The following is a 19,023-nucleotide window of genomic DNA, read 5'->3' as shown; positions in this document are numbered from 1 at the left end:
CCTACCTTTTTTCCCCCAGTCAGACATATTTCTAATATTAATATTAATATAATATTTCTAATCCAACTGTCATTCAGTTTTATTAGATTTCATGGAAAATGTTTTGTATTCAGATTACTGCAATCAGGGGAAAGTGCAAGATGCAATCAGCATAAGTTTTTAAGTATGCAAATTGTTTTTTTCTTAATTGCACATTATTTTCAAAAAGTCATTCTCTCAGAGGATGTAGTAATATAGAAAAATATCACAATGCTACACACAATACTAGGGCTGGGCAATAGGGACAAAAATGTTATCACGATAAAAATGATCATATCAGTCGATAGATAATTATCACGATAAATGTCAAATCATTATTTCTTTCAAGTTTAAAGGCTGATTTTTGCTCCTGAGTAAAAGTTGAAGAAACCAGACAGTGAATTGTGGTTTTGAACTATTCTTTATTGTCAGAACATGACAAAATCTGAGCTAGAACATTCGAAACAATTCTAATGATGAAATCTTTTTTCAAAATATGCATAAAATCCTTTTTCCTCAACAAAATAAATATCCTAATAGAAAAATTAAGTGCTGCAGTGTACATCACACATGTAACTTAAGATGGCTCAGACTGCAAAGTTTAAAAGCATTTTAAGGGATTATGTCAATAAACAAAACAATAAATAGACAGAAATCTTAATTCTGGTCAGCAGCATGTCACACCCTTTGTACAGACAGTTTGAAACATTTTGTAAGTCTTTTAGCTGACAATGTAAACAAAATAAACAGGCAGGAAAAGACAAATTTCAACTGTGGTCAGTATTTTCTGTACAAGTTTTAAACAAGCACTGATACGAACAACACTCATTTGGGACTGTAAATTCTTACTTTCTACATGTTCTAACGGGTGATATTGTTTCAAATGATGAAACAGGTTTGTGATAACAATGACAGACAGTAGAAAGAAAGGGGCATTATGAAGTCGAATGTCACTTTACACCATGCTTTCGTTTAGCTTGCAGTACCCTCATTTCTGTATTTTCCAATTCCATAAGAGTATGACTCAGTGACCAAAAGGTCTTGACCTAATTTTTTATGACGTTCAAGAGGAACAAGAGAACATTAGAGTAGAGGAAGAGGAGATACCTGAAGATAAAGATGATGAAAAGTACAACCCAGAGCACAGTGAGTCATCTTCAGATAATGCAGACACCCCTGAAGACCATCAGGGTGAAAAGGGGACATTTTTGTCCAAGAATGAAAAGATAACCTGGTCCTCTTCACAGTGTGGCAGTCAGAGCAGAATGAGAGCACACAGTGAGATCAAGATGACCTTGGGGCCTGTTAGATTGGCAGTTTCCTATGGTCAGGGAATTGTCTAAGTATTTCATCTTTCCAGCACAGCAATGTGGGCAAGTCCACTCAGGTTATGAGAGCAGAATGCTGATACACCTCCACATGACCAGTGTTTTCAACAAAGACTCCCCCCATGGTGTTTACTGAGAGCAGCACCCTTCCTCAGCCTCCTGTATAACCAGACCAATGATTTTCATCATCTCCTCCATGGCCCACAGAATAGACCAGTCCAACTTCCTTTGATCTTCCAACCTCCTGCAGTGAGCAGCTAGCCATTTAAAACAACTCAATTCTGCAAATTTTCACTGCTGTGGGATGCTTTTCTGACATACTATAGACTGAGGTCCACACTAACCAACTAGCTTGTTGGTTTGTAAAATAGCCATTGTGCTAGCCAAATAATATAGTTGTCAAGTAGTAATATTTTTCTTCATCAGCCTCTGCCACTGTATGTACCTTGTGTGAGAAAAAGACCTGCAGAACCACTCACACAAGCAGAGAAGGGAAGGAGGAGAAAAATGGAGGACACATACAACAAATATATATAAGTATACTGTACACAGCGCATTGCTATTTCTGTAAAATGTCTTTATTACCAAAGCACCGATGAATAGCAGGAGTAGGATGGAAAAAGTATGAACGTGTAGCGCATCAAAAGTCAAATTAAGCTGTAGTTCTAAATTTGGTCTACTTCTCATGAAATTTTTAGTGGGACGCACCAGTGCTTATTGTGGAAAAAAACTTCTCTGGAGCACTGTAATTGAGCCATTGTATCACATACAATGTCTCAATGGAGTTTACAGTCTCACATCAGCAGCCAGCTTGAGCTCTCTAAAAGACAAGGAAAACTCCACAAAAACCTGAGCACATAAGAAAAAAGGGAAAAAACCTCAGAAGAGGCAATTCAAAGACAGATACCCCCTTCGTTGGGGTGCAATAGGAACAGGAAAGGCCAATACTGATACACAGAGAAGTCAGAAAGTATAAAGACAGTAATATGTTTTTCATTGTTTAGACTCTACCAAAGCACAATGGATTTGAAATGAAAAAGTGGCTGAAAAAGTTTAGAGTGCTGACTTTCAACTCTAAAGGTGTTGGAGGGTGTTCACATCTATATTGGGTGAGCAATGGAGCTGCTTTTATACATAGTCCCCCAAATGTGGGATAATGCAGCACAGAATTCCAATCAAAGCAGGCAAGGGTTGTCCTTAGTGATAAATAGCAGAATATTCTTGGCCCTTCATGTTTTTCCAATTGGAAATTTGGGAACAAATACCAATAACAGCCCAGTGAGTGGTGAATTTGTCTAATCAGGTATAGGAAGGGCTTGTGTTGATGAGTCAGTGAAGGAAAGATTACATATTAAATACTTGAGATGACGTCTGTACCAAACATCTGTTAAACATTGTCAGCCTACAATGAGGTAAAGTTGTGGGCTGTTTACAGGCCAATCCAAACCTTCCCAAAGGAAAAGGCAACAAGCAACATTGCACAGGTTTCCTCAGTCTGGTATGGTGCTAATCTATACATCTAGAGCTCAAATTTTGCTCAACTTGACACACACACACTTTGGTGATAAGGTTTAGATAAGGTCATATTGACAAGAGGGAGAGAAGTCATTACTAGACAAATACACAACAGTTACATCTCCTGTGGCTGCCAAAGGGATGTCGCTTGATAGTTTTCCTCATATTTCATAGCTCTTTAGCAGTGAATTTAGATAATCAAAATGGCAGAGTGCCAGCTTGTCAAAAGCTTGTCTTGGAGCAGCCTGCCATTTGCCTTGGTGTTTTTATTCATAAGTATTCCCTCTAAGTGCTTTTTGTTGTATGACAAGGCTAAGCTGAGGCCCATTTTCACCCTGCTGAAAGAGCAGTTACTGGAATCAAAGCTAGATCACAGTTGTCACAATGCCATTTCACTGTGTATTACCATAGCATGCCACCATCTCCAACAATCACTGCTCTGTCAATGAAAGGGAACAGCTGAAGGCTCAGAATCAGCACAATGAAGTGATCCATTTATTCAAGTGGAACAATGGAAAAGGTGGCCAGGTATGTATCATATTTTCAGAAAATGACCTGACAAAGGGGATTCATGTATTGTGTGTAAACATGTGAGGTGTCTGGCAGGATGTATTGATTCCACATTTCACCCCAATTCAAAATAACATATTTATTCTATCAGATTACAGCCAAAGCATTTTACTCAATAGTCTAAGAGTGTCTGTTCTATCTGTAATACATTTCATTATCAAAGAAAATCCATCAGGGATTTGAGTTTATATTATTACAAGCAAGCTGTGCACATCTGATTGTTGTTGCCATTATAACTGTGCAAAGAATCCAGTCATTTCTGATATGTCCAATGTTTGTTGTAACAGAAAGAGCAGAGAAATATTGCTTTGAATACAACCTCCCTGGATGTGGCTCTTATAACCTGTGCTGTTGACTATATCAGAAACTAAACATTCTACATGCAGATTCAGCCCCACTCATGTATTGTCACCATTATGAAAATCAAATTGAACATTTGTCCCTTGTGTGAGTGGTGTGAGTTGCCAATAAGCATCAAAGAATAGGCTATGTCTTGCTGGATTACTAAAATCTGTTGCTGTCTATATTGATTGGTCCTGATGCCCTTGAGGGAGTCAGGCTGTTAAGTGGTGTGACGGGCACAGTGAGTCATAAACACAGCGACAGGATGTCAATGAGCCATAAACACTTATATAAAAACTATCTCTCCCTGGTGCTGCTGAAATTTGTTTCACATCACATAAACATAGAGGTGAATTAAAGACGTGTTTCAGTACATGTATTTTTCCATCATCCCATTCGCCGCAAATAATAACTCAGAATAATAGAACAGAATAAAATAGAAAAATAGAACAAACTTTATTAATGTGTCACCACACAAACCAAACAATACAAAATATGTGGAGGACTACCGTTTCAGTGCAAATGCGTTGTGGAACTACTAACTGAAAAAAAATACAATAAAAATAAACAATTTTTTTTAAATACAGAACCTTATAACCTCAGAGACTATGAAATACAAGGCAGAACTCCACAACAGAACATCAGATTGAGCAAAGTTGTCCACTCATATAATAATTACTGTGACAGGAAGTGGATACCATGCTACACGCCTAAACTGAGTTAGCTAGCTAATGTCAAAAGGGGACAATAATAAAATGGTTTCTCATGACACAACGTCTATTCCAGCAGTAGAGTAGGGAGGCACCTGAGGAAACAGTTAGGGGTTGAAGTTAGAGCAACACTTCAGAAAAAATCATCCAATTTAAGCAGACATCAGTACTTGCAGAGCAAACACCTTAGCGGCTAGCGTTGGTCAGTTGCACCTTTTCAATCACCTTGCTTCATTCCAACAGCTGTGTCTGCATGAGATTGAGACTGGCAAACCAAACTAAAGAGTATTTTCTATGTAACCGTGGCAGCCTCTGAGGTAAAAGTAGCTCATTTGTGAGTATAAGAACAGAGACTGGTTAGGGCAGGTGCTGTATCAATGAGGGTAGACTAACTATTGGAAACACCACAATGTTGTTGAATACCGTCCAACAGCACCACAAACTGCAGCCTCCAAAGTGACCATTAAGTTAAATCAACACCTCTCTAAAACAGTTTCAACAAAAACTGAACATTACAACCTTCATGAATGTAAGATTTATTGCAGGGCTGTTATTTTAGACTACATCAGTTTTAGCTAGGTGTACCTAATAAACTGAAAACAGAGTAATTAGAGGAATATATGTATGTATCTATAGTTAGCTACTGTTCATAGGTTTTGTAAGGACACTAAGGACAAAGAAAAGAAAGAAAATAGCCCTAGACTAGGAACAGACACTGAGTTGTATATTCAACACAAACTGGCTTGTGAATTTGTCTTTCACAATGGGCTTTGAGAAGCACTATTTTGAAACCACAACTTCTTTCAGCACCCTTTGATTGATTAATTTTATTCATTTACATTTCAATAACCTAGATATCTAAATTTAAGCAGGGCCATGCATTTTGTCACTCTTCTGGTTCTTGGGTGTAGTGACGGTTATAGAGTTGCACATCTCTTTTCATTATGTGATATTTTCTATTAATGGAGACGAATACTTCTGAAATCCAGAAATAAAATATATCATTCATATGCCCTAGCACAGTTCAGCCAGTTGTATTCATGAATATTCAGTGCATAGGGTCATACTAGCACAGCATGCTTGATATTAAACAAGAAATGGGCACAGTTACACCAAAGTATTTCGACATGATTATGAAAAACCTACATATCCACAGCAGCTGGTTTTTTGTACGTTTTTAGCCTCAGTTTTCTGCCACTTTGCAATTCCCGATTCCCTGTGCACTGTAGTCCCTGTCAATGCTAACTCTACCGTTGGCCTGGGGAGGCCGTAGACAACCATGCGTTCCTGCATGACACATGGGCTGCGGTTGAAAAGTTCCCCCTATGTCTTTTCGTAAACACTTTTCCTTGACCTCAATGGAAAATGTCATGAGGTCAAGAAAAGATGTGAAGGAGAATTCATAAGGACTTAGGAAAAGATAACCGCGGTGCTAAAAGAATCCGACAGCACTTACACTAGGCGACGTAATTATGCAACGGCGGATGTTACTGATGTGGGTCTGCCACGGTGAAACTACACTGTTCCGAAGATAGACTACAAAAAGCGTATCTTATTTCGCCCTGTGTGAAATAAAAAAAGGAATACAGGCAGGGAAGCTGGAAGTTAGTCACAGTTGGGGGTAATGAGAGAAGGTCAGTCTATATAATGACATGATACTAAATGGCACGCAATATTCATGTTTTTTGTATTCATTTGAATGGCTAGGATAACTTATATATAATAGTTATTAACAACAATTTACAATAATGTGAGAATGTTTTACTCTACAACAGACAGCAAACTTAAACACCAACATACTGACATATGACAAAGCAGCCACAGCAACTACACAGTCAACAACAGAGAACTAATGCATGAGAACTGCAAGGAGATGAAGAGGCAGAGACAGCGCCTGGACGGGGTGAGAGATGTGACCTGCGACCAGTTCATCATAATTTACAATAATGCAGCACAGTGAGGATACAGACATTTCATAGAGGAGACAAGCATATGTAACGCAGATCTATCTGTCTGTCACTGTTAACAGTGACTCCAGTACGCAGTATAGTTCATATACTGATAAACCATAACTGTAGAGTAACATTAGGCTTCATGATCAAAGAAAGTTTTTATATCACATACTGTCCATATTCGCATGTTTTCTCTCTCGCTGCTGCGAGTCTGCTACATGAATGGGCGAATGGTGTGTCGCTTTAAATGTTGCCACAGCAAGGAATTGTGGGACGACATTACCTCCATTCCTTTTGTAAAGGATGGTCCAGTGTATCCTATGCTAAAGGAGATAAGGAAGCATTGAAGCACTTTTCCTTAACATTTAGAGAATTCAAACAGCTCTTATCATGGCTGCCACTTAAATACTCCCGGGTCATTTCCCTCAGTTAGGAACCTTCCTTGGCAAAAAAGACTATTCGACCGCAACAAATGGTCTCGGCTGCATATTTACAGCACACCTGCCATCCATGAGGGTCACCAGTGAGGTGTAACTTGAAGTTTCACGCCCACTCTCATGCAGATTCATCCCACCCACTGTCCAGGTGTAACTTGATGCACCTGAGCTCAGTCAGACACCACTGTAACTGGCTAGTCTTTCTGAAAGATTTCAGTGCGTCAAAGCTGGAAATATCCAATCAGAGTTTTTACCAGTAACAAAAGGTGTTCCACAAGGATCAGTTCTGGGCTCTGTCTTGATTGCAATTTATATTAATAACATTGTCTCTTCTCTGACTGTAATGTCCATCTTTACGCAGATGACACTATTCTGTATTGTTTTGCTGACTGTACAACTTGCTGTTCAGAACCTACAACTTTCTTTTAGTGCTCTTCAAGATGCACTTGTCAACCTTAATCTAGTACTTAATGCAAGCAAAACAAAGTTCATTCTTTTTTCTAGAGCAAAAGATATTGATTTTAACAGTCTACACCTATCCACACTGAATGGTAGCAATATTAAGGCAGTCACAGAGTATAAATATCTAGGTATTTGGCTTGATGAATAATTTACATTCAAACATCATATTGAAAACCTCATCACCACATGGGCCATATTAATATACATTTGCTACATTTTTGCAGAGTGCTGATCTAAACAACCTACTTTGTGCATATCTCTCATGAACTGTCAAAGTCACAAGGCTACCAATGACATTTACTGTACTGTACCCACTGAGAGAGCCGCACGTAAACCACAAAACCTACACCACTGGATATTACAAGTGGAATCATACGTAAAAATGCTGCTACACAGGTACCAGCACCAGCATGAACCAGTAGGAGCCACTAGTGTACTGGCAAAGATAGGAAACCTATCTGGCTTCCCACCCATAAACACGGTCAGTTGTTTTCGCTGTAACCCTAGTGAGGGGTACCGTACATCTAGCAACAGTTTCAACAAATAACTCCTACATACATTACACATCACTTATATGTCAAATACAGTTAATTTAAAGTTGAAACCCATAAAACCAATAAAATACACAGTATATTCTGATCATGCTGCAGCTTTCACTCTTCAGTTGTGAAGTGCTGGTTGTTGATATTTAAATTTTATTGGTAACATTGTGAATTGTTACTGAATTGTTGTTGGTATGTTTGAACTCAAAGTATGCCTTCAAAGAAAAAAAACCTCAAACAAAAACTCAGTGCCTCTATTAGTGTAGAGGCAGCCCTGTGGAAATCCATACACAAAGAAGAATTAAAGATGTCAACAAGGACAACATTCTGGAAGAGAAAACACACACACATGCACATGAACAAGGAGAACAGAACAAACAGTGTGTCTTCATTTGTAATCACCGTGGAGTCAGAAGTGGTGCCAAGCCTCATGCTGAGGGAGCTCCCATAAGGAGAAGGTCTTGGCAGACACAATATACTGGCAGAAGGTGTCCCAGACCTCTGTCTTCATCTGTCTCTCCCCCAACTCACTGTCTCAACCCCCAAACACACACACGCACACCACACCACCCCCACCCCACCCCCCAAAAGTTCCATTGGAGAGAATGTTTATTATTGAGAATTGTTTATTGTGTTCATTAAGATTGTATAGTTTGTGTTACTATGCTTTGGCAACGTTGTATTGTATGCAGTCGCACCAATAAAGCCACTTGAATTGAAATTGAAAGGAGATGACGCAACTCTCTCTCTACATGGCTCTGGAACAACCATAACGATGGAGCAGGCTACAGCAACTAGGAGTAAAACCTAAGAAGCGTCCAAGAAAGGTGTCTGATGATCCAGATAAAAAAGAAACTCAGCTTTTAGAGGAAGGATTACTGTTAAAAAAAAAGAAAGCGATTGACGGCACGGACAAACATGGATAAGCACTGGTGTAGCTTTAGCTTTTTTTTTATTGGAGAGCGCTGAGAGAAGGATGAGGGCAGACACACATGTCATGTTACTGTTTTTGGACAGGTTGGTAAAATATTTGGAGTAGGCTATGTAGCTATTACATTTACTCTACCTAAATAATAGATTGTCTTGGAACTGTGATAATTTCTCTGTATTTTTGTAACTATTTCTGAACACAAAAGTTCCACACTCCAGCTTTAAGACATAATTGACCCTTGGATAAGTGACGCCACCCTTAGTTACTGTTGCTAAGCCTGAGCTTTCCATTTTAGCACTGCATGTATTTAAAATAGGAAGCCTGCAGTGGGGTAATAAATATGCACTTGATGGTTATGTTCACGATTTGATGCTACAAGATTCAGGCTAAAGCTACATGTACCTGGCAAAAAGTGATCATACTCAAAAGTTGATGATTCATGTAGAGGACATGTAAATAAAGGTGCAGCATTATTCTTATATTGCAGAGTAGCTTGTTAGCCCAAGTGTTATAACATAGTAAGAAAATTTTGAAAATCAGCCTGTTATTTTGTTCTAACATAACCCTGTTTGGATGCTTACCATAGAAAAACATACTTGAACAAGCAACAGAGGTCAGCAAAGCATTAATGTTTTCAAATGCAATAAAAAGCAGGACAGAACCACTAACATTAGCCTACCTGCCAAGTTACAGTTGCTAAGCTATGACTGGACAATCACCATTCGGGGTGATATGGGTGTGCCAAATCAAAAAGTGAGCTCCCCTGTCCCAGCACAATGGTTGCATGTGAAAGGTGCTCGGACAACATTATAATGGACACTGACAGAGACACAAAACAAAACAAAGCATAGAGACATAATGAGGCAAAAAGGTGGGATTCCAGCCAGAGCACCTGTGTCCACGGCTGGGTGTAATCACTGCATGTGACAGTGTATAAAAGAGAAGACAAACAAGTAGACAATCCGTAATTGTTATGATGCCACAAAATACTGAAAGCCCAACGCAGCTGGTTCTTATATGCACACTGCCTCAACATTCAGCTATCAATCTAATGGCATTATAACATCCAGAAGGCATGTTTATTTAATTCCTCAAAGGGCTGGACAGATAGGTTTGTTAGCTCATCCTGTGTCTGCAAGATTTAACGGTTAATAAACAATTTTCTGCCTCCAAGTGAAAATGCCCAGTAGCACATAGACCATAATATTGGAATTCAAAACCTATTATTTATTCACCCAATGTGGGTGCAGGCTTTTAATCTATTTATTTTTCCACTAAATCAAACTGTAGAGGTGACTCTTTCTTGTACTAAAATTTTAAAATACACTGCACTTTTATTGGTGCTATTGTATTATCATTGTTTATGTGATGTTGCATTGTACTATGCATATTAATAAAAGGATTTACAGTAGGAACAGAGGGAGGACTTTTAGCTTAACTTTCTACTGGTATGATAAACAAGCAAATAAAACAAAAAAACAGGTGCCTTGTTTCCCAATGAGCTTATTGCACCTCTGAAGAATTTGTTCTAGTGATTGTTAACAGACTTTCAACAGTCATCCTATATATGGTAATAAGATTACATGCATTTAATGGAATTAAAATGCTTTGCAGTTGCATAAGTTAGCATCTACTGTATCCCTGAAATGCTGCTAAGATGTAATCACCTAATTCATGTAAATTAAGCTGTTTTGCACAACACACAGGTTTACAGTATAAGGGAATGAATAATGACAATACTGTACAAATGACTGACCTCACAGTTGAATGCTGTATTCATGGATGGAAAAATACATATTGGATGGCTAGATAGATCGATAGATAAGATAAATAAATGGATAAATAAGAGATGATAGGTTATCTCCTTTCTTACTGTATGTGTTTGTGTGTGTTTGCATACAGCATACGTACATATTGTACACCCTGTGCCTCTCAGTGAGACCGATCTCTGTATGTGAATTACAATGATACATTCATGTGGTGGGAGAAATTTGTTTTCCCCACGCGAGTGTTGCACTTGCCCTGAGTGGAGGGAAAACAATTCCTATTTAATGGATCCCTATAATGTTCCAGTCACAGTCATTAGGGACTCCAGCAGACACCATATTTAGAGGAAATCTTCGAGTAATTAAAGGAACATTGTGAGAAGGGGGCTGGCCTTAATGGGAAGTTCTATTAGTCTGTCACGGTGAAGCCTAATGGCTGACCACCATACTATCATTAGAAATTCTGCCTGTTTGTGTGTGTGTGTGTTGGCTAATCATATAATTAAATGGACTATGATTCATCACAGACAAGTAATGGGAATGCAAACCTTTTCTTCCTACTTCTCCTCATTATCTATCTCTGTCCTTTTGTGTTTTTATTTCAGCTGAGCTTAGCTTCTGTCTCTATTTGATTTACACACTGTCTTTCTCTAAAGCTTGCTGTTGCTCACCACAGCAATGTTATTCTTCATTTCTTCATCCATCCGTTTCCATTTTATTCTGTGATTCCGTGTTTCCCTGCCCCTTTTTCATTCTGTCTGTCACTTTGCATCTCTCTCATTCCCATCTTGTCCCTTCTTCTATTCACCCTCCATCGTTATCCTAATGCTTTCAACGTCCCTTCTCTGCCTATTCATTCAATTTCTTTCTCTCCAGTGCTGTCAGCATTTTCTCTTTTCCCGTTGCTCCAACTCCCATTGCCCCCTCTCCTTTTTCAGTCCCTCTCTCCTCATTATTATCTTACAGCAATGCTCCTCTACCGTATTTGCCAAGCATGGTGTTTTCATATTCTGTTAGCATATGGTGAACTATCTTTACTATACAGAAGTCATCAGTATATGTATCGCCCCGTCAATCCTATAAGATCTAAGCAGATGGTTTCTTATTATGAACTGCTGATAAAGGTGTTTTTGTGGTAGTCAGCCACCTTATCCTCCCCAGCCCTGTGTTCTCTGTTCTGTACTCTCCTACCCTGGTGTGTCTTGTATGTCCCCAACTCGTCTCTGGATGTGTGTGTGTGTCTCCTGGTCTGGCCCCGTGGTTTCCCGTCTGCTGCTGATCACTGGCACACCTGTCTCCAATCATCCATCAGTCTCCACAGCTTAAATACCAGGCTCTCCCACAACACCAGAATGTCCCTGTACAATTGTACGACCACTATGTCAAGGCACCTCAGCCTTCTTAACTTAAGTACTATTTGCTAGTGTGTTATTTTTTTTGCCTCGTTTTGATCCTGTTTTGCTCTGCCTCAGGATTATCCTGTGCCAGTGATCACTGTTCCTGCCTTTGTCTGGATTCCTGTCAGCCTGCCTGTCTCTCCAGCCACTCCACCTTCCTTGTCTCCAACAACTCCACCACGGAGCCAGACCCTTTAGATCCAACCTGGTCCGTGATCTTGGTTCAGCTGACGGTCTGTCTCCACACCCCACCACCAACTCCACCACATGACCAGCCCAGGTCTACACGGTACCACCTACTCCTCATCTCACAGACCAGTCTGCCTATCCAGATCCACGCGCTGTGTAAACCGAGATTCAATTCAGATGGGTGACCGCTGCTTCAGTCTCCATGCCGGAACCATCGATACTTCCCCGGAGTTACCAAGTACGACACTGAAGGCTTCGTTCCGAAGAATTACGCCCCTTCCCACTATTCCTGCTGACATTCTAATAAAGTGTGAATTGGATTGTAAAAGACTGCTAGTGTGTTCTGTATCTGTGGGTTCGAAATATCGTACATATCATTTTTGCCCAAACAAAGGCTATCCTTTAACTCCCACATGAAACAAACTTCAAGGACTGCCTTCTTTCACCTATGCAACGTTGCAAATCCTGTCTCAAAATGATGCCGAAAAACTAGTGCATGCATTTGTTACTTCTAGGTTGGACTATTGCAATTCCTTATTAGCAGGCTGTCCAAATAAGTCCCTTAAGACTCTCCAGATGATCCAGAATGCTGCGGCACGTGTACTGAAAAGAACTAGGAAAAGAGATCACATTTCTCCAATATTAGCTTCTCTGCACTGGCTCCTTGTAAAATCCAGAATAGAATTTAAAATCCTTCTCTTCACCTACAAAGCTCTTAAGGGTCAGGCACCATCGTATCTTAAAGATCTCATAATACCTTATTACCCGACTAGAACACTGTGCTCCCAGGATGCAGGGTTACTTGTGGTTCCTAGAGTCTCCAAAAGTAGAATGGGAGCCAGAGCCTTCAGTTATCAAGCTCCTGTCCTGTGGAATCAGGTCCCAGTTTGGGTTCAGGTGGCAGACACCATCTCCACATTTAAGAGTAGGCTTAAGACTTTTCTCTTTGATAAAGCTTATAGTTATCGCTGGCTCAGGTGAGTCCTGAACCATCCCTTAGTTATGCTGCTATAGGCCTAGACTGCCGGGAGACTTCCCATGATGCACCTCTTTCCTCCACTCCATCTGTATGCATTTTTATCCCATTACTGCATGTTACTAACTTGATCTGGTTGTGGGCCACCTGCTGCCCCCATGTTCCTGCTCAACAACTGCTACTACAGTTGTTACTGACTCTGTTACTATTATTGTCATTATTATTCCTATGACTATCATTCCTATTATTATTACTTTATTAATATTACCACTACTCAGCTTATTACTATATTAAAATTCTAGGTGGTATTTGCATTGTGCTTCCCCCAAGTGAAATGAAATGTTATATAATTAGTTCAGTATATTTTGTGTCGAAGTGGCAGCTCATTTGATCAAACTCTTAACTCTGGAAATGTGACTTTCATAGTCATTAGCAAAAGCATATTATCAAGTAAATATTCCTGAATAGAAAAAACTTTAGAAAACTGACATGCATCTTCAAATAATCGAGTTAGGAACCAAGAAAAGCTCAGTGAAAGTTTTTCCCATTAATACGACATTAAAAGCCATCAATCTTGACCTTATACAGTGCATTTTTTTAAGTTAAAGTTAGAAAGCCATTACGACAAAATTTTCAGACCCATGGTTTTTACAGGATCCTGTCAGTGTGCTCCCCCCAGAGTGTTCAGTATCATCCCACAGCCATCTTGTAAGATCTGTCTGAGCAGATGGCCTCTCCTCATGAAACTCTGATGACAGCACAGTAATCTGACTCAACAGAGAAAAGGCTACCAGATTAACAACTAACTCCATTCAAGTGGAATACCAACACAAGTGCTCAGTGCTGAGCTGGAATGTCCTGCCCGTGACAGTCCCTGCATAAAATAAGAAGGGTTTGTTTCAAGCCTCTGTACAGTATGAAGGACACAGTTTGGGCTCCATCATTACACATCACTTAATTTCTTGATGCAGACCACAAAGCAGTTTTCTCATGAAGAAACCAAAATAACCAATATAGAGGTTTGAAATAGTGTTAGGTTTGAAATAGTGTTAGTGACCAAGAACAATGTAGTCAGCATATGCAAACATACTCATTGGGCTGCAACGGCCGGCTGGTTAGCCAGCTGACAAATTGGTTGCCATGACTGTTATGAGAACCCTGGGCAGAGGTGATGGGTCGCAGTATCCGTAGCGATTGTGGTCAAGAGTTACACTGAGGGGCCAGATGGGGCAGCAGTGGGGGGTGAGAGCTGCCATCCTCAGTACTTCATCACAGCAAAACCAGAGGAGAGACATGATGCCCATGTGAAAATTATGACTTAACTAAACCATTTTTAAGCAAATTCAACATGACATATTGTGGAAGCAATATAAGATATCCAATTTTAAACTTAATAGGGTATATGGTATACAGTGTGTGGACATAGTAAGCAATCCAGTACAACCGACCTGCAATAAACATTACATTTACTGGCTTATAATGGTCGGTTTTTTTCTGATATTGTGTCATCAACTAGCTGACACAGCATCATGTATTGTTTTACTCTTGTCACAGATGTGAAAGGCTCCCTTAAAACTGGCTGTTGATGTGCCCTTGAGCAATTCATCAACTGCTCCTGTGGAGTTTCTCACTGGCCAACAACACACTTGGATGTACTGGGATGCTTGTGAGGGTTTCTAGTTCTGCTGAAATAAAGCTACACTTTGAAATTGTGTTTTTGGAAAAGAAAATCTAAATGGGCATCATTTTATTCTACTTATTTTTAGATTTGACCCTCGTTTTCTCCCAACTCAGAATTCCAAATTAGCTAGTAGGGAAAACTTCGCTGGATTTCCCACCTGTGAACACAAAAGCAAGAATAACTGGGGATTGAACCCCGAGTCTCTGCGGTGGATGGCGATATCCACTCTGCACCACATGTGTGGCCCCCCGGTTAATGTACTCTTAACTTTTAGTTGGTCCCTGCTGAAAAAGCCTACTTCAAATTCAAATATACATGAATTAAATAAATAAAGCACCTGATACATGAAGCACTTGATATTCTGTCCGTTTTGTAATTGTACTTGGACCTTAACAATGAGTAGTGGGCTCTTTGTTACTATGGGAGCAAGATATTTTCATTAGCACAGGAGCTCAAGGCTAAATTTGTTATGTGAATTGTATACTAACAAGTCTGAGGAAACCCTTGATCTATGGCAGTTCCTTGAGCTTTTTCAAATGTCATAAATAGATAGTTTTCAAAGATTTATTCTTTATTCTACCTGAGTGGGATTTTTAGACAGACAAGAACCATCTAAAAAAAAAGTGAACAATTCCACAGTAATTAGTCTGCATACATTACACTCAAGAAGTATGAGGAAGCTTTGGTAACATAACAAGCTGTGTGTGTGTGTGTGTGTGTGTGTGTGTGTGTGTGTGTGTGTGTGTCAGCATGTGAGACTGGTGCCGTACTGGCCCAGTGTGTCCTCAGTAGGCCTGTCAGTCCCAGTCATCTTTACCTGAATGATGCCACCACGGCTCCATCTGTCACCAGAAACCCAGGCCAGAAGATGAAAAATGAAAAAAACTATTCAGACTGGAGAGAAAAAAAAACCAGGTGTGATGAGACAGAGGGCAAAGTATCTGTGAGTAAAAAAAACAAAATTAACAGGATAAAGAAATAAATATAGGCTACAAACATACACAAATAGAAGTAAATATAAGAAAAATGAGAAAAGGGTGAGAACATGATTTAGGAAAATGCAGACATATTAAAGGAAAGATAGAAGAGACAAGAGTAGGAATGTAAACAGACAAAACCATGGTCTACTCAGAGGGAGGAATATTAAATTTACTGCAATAGCATCCATAGGTATGAGTTGCTTATTGACTGTCTATAAAGCATCTTTGAACCCTATCTATTCTAAGGTAGAGAGACCGCTTTCAAAGAATTTCATTTCAGATATCAAATCAGCTGTGAGAAAAGATGTCTGAATGTATTTGTGAAAAAAAATGTTTTTGAAAATTCCCTGCTTTGCTCTGTGTTGCTGACTTCTTTCTTTGTCTTCACACTAGCGAAGAACAACATGCTCTTTGAAGCAGGGCAGTGTCAAAATCTAAGGTTGTACTCATGTCATGCAGGAGCATATTATAAAGTAATGTAAGGCATTACTCATTTCTCTGCATATCTTTAAAGTCAAAGAGTGATAATACATGAGCCACTTCTGAAATGACTTTGGGCAGCATTTCTATGCAAGAACGGAAACTGATAAGTGATCACTGAGGATGAAATATTGCTCTGTAAAAAACCAAACAGGTACAGATAAAGTACAATACGTCAACACTCTGTGACATTGCTCCACCATGTTGTCTCAAAGTATTTCCATAAAAGTTCACATGGTAATGTGACCTCACTAGTGATCCTGAGTGAGACCTTTAGTTCTTAGAAGCTTTGCACACACAGGCCCAGATTTTCTGTGCCGTCTAAATCCCGCCTGGGCTCTCAGTCTGTAGATCATAGACAGAATCTTAAGGATCTGGCTGTGAAGCTCAAAAGCTGAGCTTACCAATGTGAATCAGCACCATCTGGATAATGTGGGTCATTACATTTTCAGGAGAGACAAAGTGTCAAGTGTCAGTGTTTTACCGTAAATGAGTATTATATACTGGTGTTACACATACACTCACATACAGTACATGCTGTATGTACACAAACTCTCTATCCTATCATCTCATAATGTACACAAAAACATAAGCACACCTCTGAAAATTAGAATTATTGTAGCTAGATTCAGTGACCTGAAACGTTTAACAGAACACAGACCATTTTGCTCTCTTTTTCACACTCACAGTCTCTCTCTCAAACACACACACACATTACTTAAGATGTAATTCATTCACAAATGTTACCACCTGAGTGAAACTAGAGGTCATGGTTATTACTCTCAGTCTTTTTGGGAGCAGGGGAGGGTGAAATTAATTTGGCGGGGTTAATGACAGGAAGAGTTGCGAGGTCATTTAACGTCAAACGCTCTCTTCCTCTTTCTCAGCAACAATGACAATAATCAGTAAGAGAAGAAAAAGATACTACTGCTACTACTACCTATGCTTAATAATTATCCAATGAATACACACGTACTATACATAGTCAAACCTGAAACATCATCATAGTAATGCCATCCAAATAAAAGTAGCGTCTTTTTCATGCATCCCCCTTTCTGCATGAGTTTTTAATAAAAGAGTAGAGAAAGCAAAGTAGAAGAATAAAGAACAAAACCTCAACCTCAGTGGAATACTGTCAATCACTGACCTATTAACCCAATAAGAATATTACAGGGTTACAAAAATTACAACAATAATCAGAAACATGGGGTAATTAGCAGAGCAATTGTGTCAATCATTCCTGTGAGTCTCTCTCGCTCCATCTCCATGCGCTAAATGGTGCAATTTTCTTGATAACACTTTTTATCAGTTTTCTTGACAAAAAGGGGAACAGAAATGTCAACATACTTTTCTATTTCTCTTTCATCTGTCCTTTTCTGTTCTTGTTCCCTCACAAACAAACAAGTTGCAAATCTAACACAAAGTAAAAACTTAAGTCCAAGATAAAAAGGAAGATAGAATGCTGTCGAGTTTCCAAATCCCATGTAGACAACTGGCATTAGTGGTGGGTGGACTAAGGTTTTGATCTAAATAATTTCTTTTAGGCTATCCCACAGTGAATCAGGTCTGGACTGAGTCATTTGATTAACATCTGTAAAAATTAAACTTAAAGCAGCTTTAATCAATATAACAACTTATTATGTGACAATGTGAAAGGGGTCACTCATAGTGAACCTACAGAGGATTGTCATCTGAATCTGCAGCTCCCCTCAGCTTTAAGCTTTATATCGAGTTTCAGCTCATTGTTTAGCTGTCCAACCTGAACTTTGACTGTTTTGGTCCACCTTCACCGCTCTCAGTGTTGTTTTTAGCAGCATGTTTCTGTTATCAGCTCTAACCCACTGTACACTACCTGCTCAGCACCAAACAGCAGGCAGACACAGTTAGCTGATGTACATAGTGGAGCATTTAGCAGCTAAAGAGACAAATATTTTTCTCAGGAGTTGGTAGAGACCAAAAACAGAGCAAAAATAAGAGTGAATATTGGACTTATATTCATTGGGTGGCCAGAAACACAACTTGATAATGCTACCCCATAACTGATGGATGCTTAAAGGTGGGGTATGCGATTCTGGACAAATCCAATACCATGACAAATACCATGATATAGAGGGGACAACGACACAGCAAGTAATGGAACTAACTATCGCAACTAGCTAGGTTGTGGGTTAGCAAACTGTCCCTACAGTTGCTGCTGTGAAGCTAACAGCCAGAGAGGACGAGATATTTCCCAGAGCCAGCACACCAGCTCCAGACAGCGATACTCACAACTCTCCTGCTACTGTAGCTAACATCACACCAACAGCATATCTTGGCAAACTAGAAAGTAAGCTGAACGTCCGTGGGCAAGTCATTTAACGTTACCTAACACAAATCATGGCTGGAATAGTGTTGTGTGGCCTGGTCCGAGCCACTTTGTTAATTTCCCATTTACAGAGCCAGGGCTGTGAACAAACACCAGATTTTTTTTCAGCGCACAGACTGAACGGACAGCTAGCGGGACAGTGAGGAGATTTTCGCTGAATTTGACAAAAAGACGTGTATTGGATTAGAATCGCATACCCCACCTTTAAATAAGCAACGGTTTGCTAACAAGTTCGCCATATCAACTTAAAAGGTGATGATTGGTTCCGTTGCCCCCAAGTGGCCAAAAAAATCAGTTATCGCAGGTTTAAATAGCACAATCGGCCAAAATAGTGGGCAACACCAAAACAACTTCACTCACTTTTCACTCTTTGTCTATGCAG

General features: G+C 39.5%; 1 long non-coding RNA gene across 2 annotated transcripts in view; it reads right to left on the bottom strand.

Moving 5' to 3' along the window:
- Positions 1-14,238: 14,238 nt before the first annotated feature.
- LOC122875897 overlaps positions 14,239-19,023 on the bottom strand; it is a 60,843-nt gene continuing 56,058 nt past the window's right edge. Inside the window, exons 2-3 of one of the 2 annotated variants that reach the window (XR_006377935.1) lie at positions 15,634-15,757; positions 14,239-14,399 (exon numbers count right to left, since the gene is read on the bottom strand). This is a non-coding gene — a long non-coding RNA (uncharacterized LOC122875897). The remainder of the gene's footprint in view (positions 14,400-15,633; positions 15,758-19,023) is intronic. The other variant, XR_006377936.1, reaches the window with a different exon arrangement.

Source organism: Siniperca chuatsi, linkage group LG5 (assembly GCF_020085105.1).
Source record: "Siniperca chuatsi isolate FFG_IHB_CAS linkage group LG5, ASM2008510v1, whole genome shotgun sequence".
Classification (NCBI taxonomy): domain Eukaryota; kingdom Metazoa; phylum Chordata; class Actinopteri; order Centrarchiformes; family Sinipercidae; genus Siniperca; species Siniperca chuatsi.
The sequence above is the reverse complement of the archived record's forward strand: the minus strand, read 5'-3'. Positions and strand labels throughout refer to the sequence as shown.